This window comes from Colobus angolensis, unplaced genomic scaffold (genome assembly GCF_000951035.1).
Source record: "Colobus angolensis palliatus isolate OR3802 unplaced genomic scaffold, Cang.pa_1.0 Scaffold206, whole genome shotgun sequence".
In the NCBI taxonomy this organism is placed as follows: Eukaryota; Metazoa; Chordata; class Mammalia; order Primates; family Cercopithecidae; genus Colobus; species Colobus angolensis.
In genome coordinates, this window is record NW_012115222.1 from 879620 (window position 1) to 885619 (window position 6000).

The following is a 6000-nucleotide window of genomic DNA, read 5'->3' on the forward strand; positions in this document are numbered from 1 at the left end:
TGTTAATTAATTTCAGCTCACTTTCATTTGTAATGATTACCTGCAATATCGTTTAAGGACTGGGAGCTAGTTCTTATCACTACTTTTTCATTATTGTCAATTAAAAAGATAAGTCTATCTATTTTAGTGTTCAAGGGTATAATCTGAAAAAGTATTATATCTTACCTTTGGCAGGGGTGGGGGAGTGTACTCATAATTTTCCCAATTATGAGGTCTCTTCTTGTTCCATTATTTCATAGCAAAAAGTTTCAAAAGCCTTCAAAAACAGCACATTTTGCTCACTTGAAAGATGTTTATATTTTAGCATAAAATACACTCAGCAGCTCCTAACATAATTGGATGGCTACACATTGCAAAAACTTGATTTCTTTTTAATCAAATGTTTAGAACCATACTGGGTTTCTTGCCAGTACTGCAATAGTGAGCAATAAATACATCATTAGATCAATGGTGGTCCAATGGTGGATTACTCAAAAGATAGTTCTAGCCAAAAGGAATAAACCCAGAAGTAACACTGTGCAGAGATTAATAAAATATTGTTTAAAACACAGATACTAAGTTAATGTAACAGGGAAGAAAACACTGCAAAATAGAACAGAACAGCCATAGGTTTATTATATAGTGATATTGATCACAGATTTTCCTAAGTACTCCAGAGCAGCCACACTATTATATACGCCTCTGATTAGACCCAGAGATGAGAAGGAAAAAGTTATCTATATCTATATATATAAAGAAACTAACCAGGGGAAGGCCTGCTGCTATAATAAATTATTTAAAGCAAGCAGGGTGAGCAGGTTGTGAAGACAATATAAAACAGAATCAATGCCTCCAAGAAACTCTAAACCGTCTGTACCTCTATAAATTTCTTACCACCCTGTCTGGCATTTTACTGGAGGTATTTCTTTTCCACCATGCTACGCATCCCACCCCTGACCCTTCACTTTTTGCCCAGTTCTTTTCTCAGAGCTTAACATTTGTTTTCCTTCTGTAACCCAGGATGCTGTCTTCAGTTATATTTTTCAGCTTGTATCAGGAGAATGTCTGTAAGGCCACAGATGAGTGCATCTGTCACTTCATTCATCTGGATCTTGAATTTCCCATGGACACTGTAAGCTGGGAATATCTAATATGATACACATATCAACATGACTTCAGTATTATTGTTCATCTTTTTCTTTTTTCTTACTACCATTATCATTAAATCCACAAGCTTAAGCTGTTGTGAAACTTTTGTAGCTCAATGACTGTCCTATATTAGAGGATATTACTAGACCCAAAAAGTTAAAGTGAAGGTTGGGAACTTAAGGTGTCATTTCAGAGGACAAATGGTAAAATGGCTAAAATGGAAGAAATGGGAGATGTTAAGAGGGCAGATTGACTTAAAAAGTGAATTTTTTACAAGTAGATTTTGCTATGGGGATAAGGGTAAGAAAAGAAGCATAAAAACTTGAAAAGAATTTGTCAAAGGAAAGTTAGATGCCAGAAGAATGCCATAGCTAAAAAAAAAAAAAAAAAAAAATTATAATAGAATTGTTGCTTAGAAGCTTGCAATGACCTACGGCCCAGTTTCAAGAAAAGCAGCATTCTACTATAGTTTTTTTAACTGGGCAGAAATCAGTCCCATTGTATGAGCAGGGGCTGTGGATAGTATATTTTCGGCTTTTCCATTTTTCTAAGTCTGTCCAATCACACAGTAGCTAGGCAAATAAAACAAAAGCAACCCTATTTTGCCAGAGTAAAAACATTAGCAGCTTAACATGACAATAGACAAAACAGCACAGGGCTAAAACACTGGTCTAAAGGATTCTACACGTAGGTTTTGCTGCTTTTGTAATCTGGGACTTTTAGCAAATTATTTTCCTCTCTGGGTCAAGCCTGCCTTGTTAAGGTCAGGGTCATTGAACTAATTATTACATACGGTAGTTAACTTTATAAAGAAAACTATTACAAGGTCACATTCAATATAAGAAACAATTTGAAGAAAAAGGTTAAAAAAATTGCAGATAATATGAATTACTAAGCATAACCCTATCATATCACCACAATGCTAAATCAAAACAATTTAAGTTGCAAGGCCAGCTTCTCAGTTATTGGTGTCAACTTTGAATATGAAAGACAAGATCTAAATATTATCCTTTTGTAGCTGCTGTTTGCTCATCTGTAAGAAAGTGGGAAAAAAATCATTGTCCTCAAAGGATTATTAAGATAAGTGACCTATCAACATGCCTGCCAAGTGCTTCTTTAAACAGAAATTACTCTGTAAAAGTCCCAGTGACGATCCAGTGGTCTGGAACAATACAAGTTCAATACTCTGGCCTACCCACATCCTTTTGTTATGAGGCTACTTCTCACCTCTGAAAGAAGTCATTTGTTTTTTTAGCTACTTGGATGGTAGAAAGAGGGAAGGGTAACTTCTGATAGATCCTTTCTCTTTCAAACCTTATTTAGTAGTCTTAAATGGAGAATTATGCCAGTCTGAAATGGGAGAACAGAATCCAAATGTCAGCATCAAATGATAAATAAAAAACTAATTGACAATAATTAATAAAAATTCACAGTGTTCTCAGTGAAAGGAGAGGTAGCAAACAATTCTTAGCCCACATCTCTGTGACAATGAGAAAATCTATTTACTCAATTAATTGGGCAGCTCAAAATACTCGTAAGGTGACTTTCAGAAAGTAAGAATCTCTGGGCCTCTGGGTGGGTGGCCTGGGATACTCTTCCTGGCCACAAGCAAAATAGCCACAGCTTTCCAAGGAGATTATTGACCTCATATAGTGTGTAGTAGCCCAGCTGAGGTGCTGGACTTTGTTCTAGAACAGCTTTCAAAGAGAAAAAGGGTGCCTCATGAAGATAAGGATTCTACTTTGCAGGAGGAAATGCTCAACCATGTGAATTAGGACTGGCAAAGTCACCGCAGAGCATCCCAGGACTCCACCGAACTCAGAGTGGGGGGTGAAGGAACTAAGACTGGGGTTTGGGGTTGGGTCTTAAATTCATCAGGTCTTGTTTAATCAGGCAGATTTCCTTAGAATCAGGGCCAACCTGGAATAGGGATCGTTGAGGATTCCAAAAACACTTTCAGACATAAGACAAAAGGGGTCCATTGTTGAAGACAGAGAGTTAATGCATTACCTATAAATTTCACATGGCCAGTAAATGCCACCTGGACATTTCTAACAATTATTTGTTAAATTGACTCACAGACTATAATTGTTCTTTTATGTCATTAACACCATTCCAGTGTTTCTCAAAGTACAGTGAAGGGATCCCTGGCATTCACATCACTTGGCGGTGCCTGTGAAAATGCAGATTCCTAAGTTCCACCCCAGACTCCTAAATTGAAACCCAGGGACTGAGGTCCAGTCCAAGAACTGAATTTCCAAGAAACAGCCTAGTTAATTTGGATGATTCATATCAAGGTGGGAAAACTATTATGTCTATATAGTCCATGAGAAATTTAAAGACACTCACAGATTAGTGTTATGTATGTTTTCCCCAAAATGCTTATATACCATAAAATTGAAAACAATACTTCTTGTGATGAGTTCTTAAAAACCATTCCAGCTTATTCTGCCCATATATAATGAACACCATTATTAAAATGTAATTTTGAGCATAAAATTATCAGGAAAAATATGAACTATGTTTCTCAAGAATACTGCCTTTATTTTGCCACCAAAGTAATTATGCTATTAAAGGAATTTATTGTCTTTTAAAGTATCAGTCACTTGGCTGCAAGAACTTATTAAGCTATTACACTCCTCCTATACCCTTTTAGTCATCAGAATTTTTGTGATAAAGCCTTTTTATTATTTTAAAACTATAAATTGTGAACCATTGCAACTAGTAATTAGACTGACTGTGAATATATGTCCAGGTTATAAATTCCTAAAAGCATGTTTCATTAGAATTACCAAGGCAGTCTTAACTATAGCTTCTGCAATAAAGCTCTGTTTACTTCTATTAAGGTGGGTTTTTTTGTTTTTTGTGTTTTTTTGGTGCAAAATGATTCAGTTTTAATGCATTCTTTTAACAAGCAAAAGCAAACGGTTTCTGATACACATGCCATACTGCGAGGCTGTAAACCAGTGTTGCATGGTGATGTGACAAGCACCACATTTCTAGAGGGATTTTTTTTTTCTCCAAGCTCCCCCTCCCCAAGCCATGGCTATAATTATTTCACAAAATGCAGTTTGCCATTTCTAGAGACAAACATTTCCTTCTCCCTCACCTAACTGCAAGTTCAGGCCAAATATTGAATGAAAATGAACTTGAGAGGCAGCCTTTGTTTGTAGCATGTTGTTTCTGCTAAGAGTTGCCCCCTACCCCGGCTCCACCCCAGTGGTCAGACTGAAGTGTACATGTTATGTTTTAACAGATGGGCCGGCTGGCGGCTGCTGGGCTGTAAAATAGGAACGCGTAATCTGCACCGAGTGGTATTGAACTGAACGCTCGTAAAGTTCATGGACATACTCTGACCCAGACAGACCAGCCAGATGCAGACATGCTTACGCATACACACTCACTAACACCCCACAGCTCAGAGGATCCACCTCTGTGATCTAAGGGAAGTTCAAGGCTGAATTTCCCCTTCATATATTTACCTCATTCATCTTTTAATTTTATATATATACACACACTCACACATGTACACGTATATACGTGTGTATGTGCGCATCTACATCTACATATACACATACAGAACTCTATATATCAACATTTTCGTGTATTTTCAGAGGTCTAAACATCCCCAAATTCTGGACCTGTTTCTGTCTAGTATTTTCAAAAGCTCTCATTCATGTCAAATATGAATTATAAGAAAACATCGTAGTGAATTCTATTTAGTCCACACATAATATAAAGTACATGCATGTAGTTGGCTTCAGAAAAACGAGCTGCTTTTACCCTCTTACCATTAAGGCGGAAAAAACAATCTAATCCAGACCGAGTCACAAACGGAGTGTCAGGTTTAACCTTGAGTTCTCTGCTGTCAATTCCTGACTCAACTTCATTACTTAAACACGCAGGTGCTCAAACACCAACCGACCAGGCTGGCGATCCCTTTCGCAGCCTCTAGGATTCTCCAGGGCTCTGGGCACCAGAACCGACAGCAGCTCCCGCCTGGTCCTAACGAAGTCCTTCGGACACCCCTTGCGGGTGGATGTGGAGGTCCGAGCACCTCAGGAGGGGCATGGATTCAAGTGCTAATAGAAAGCAATTACTTTAGAAAGTTCAAAGCCCAGCAGTGCTCTCAATTCCTCTCAGTAGCAGCAGAGCACTGAAGCCCCCGCTACAGAACCCGGCTGGTACTCCAGTTCTCTGGCGCTGAGACCCACTCTGAGCCCGATGAGCGCTCGCTCAGCCTGGGGATTCAGACGCGGACGCTGGGTCTTACCGTGCGGCACAGCGCGGGTAATTTCTCAGGAACCGCGGTCCGCACGCCGCGGGCGCGGAGGCCGCCCCAGCGCTCCGTGTAGTCGCCGCAGAGGGGCAGGGGACGCGTCCCGGCCCCACCTACCCATGTCACTTATGCCAAGTTGGTGCGTACGGGAGCCGCGTCCCGGGCGGAGTTGGGATGCTTTTGACAACAAGAAGTTCGGGAGTGGGGATACTGGCACGGAGTAAATCCCGCCCAGCCCTGACCTCCCCACAGCGGTCACGCTCGGACGAACGGACCGCCGAGCGCCAGGACGCGTCCTATCCCCTCTCGCCGGCGCCTAACCGTGCCGAGAGGAGCCGCTAGCCCGAAGCGCGGCCACTCACCCTCCTCGCCGAGTCCCGATCGCAAACCGACGTCCCTCCTGCGGGTTCTAAGTGTCAAGTTGCCCCCACTCGGTGGCTGCTCACGGCCCAGTGGACCAAGGCACATTGGTTCCGGCGGCCACCTCAGCGGGAGTACGGCAAGCCTGGCGGCTGCCGCGGCTACACAGTCGCCCGGAGCGCGCTGACAATTCACGGACCTGCTCAACGAATGAGGCGGAACGCCGGGCTGCG

General features: G+C 41.4%; 1 protein-coding gene across 1 annotated transcript in view; it reads right to left on the bottom strand.

Annotated features, from left to right (window-relative positions):
• Window positions 1-5997, bottom strand: part of MARCH3 (membrane-associated ring finger (C3HC4) 3, E3 ubiquitin protein ligase) — a 150412-nt gene extending 144415 nt beyond the window's left edge. The window contains exon 1 of the mRNA XM_011942089.1: window positions 5770-5997. The gene's annotated coding sequence lies outside the window, so the exon portion shown is untranslated. The remainder of the gene's footprint in view (window positions 1-5769) is intronic.
• Window positions 5998-6000: the final 3 nt, after the last annotated feature.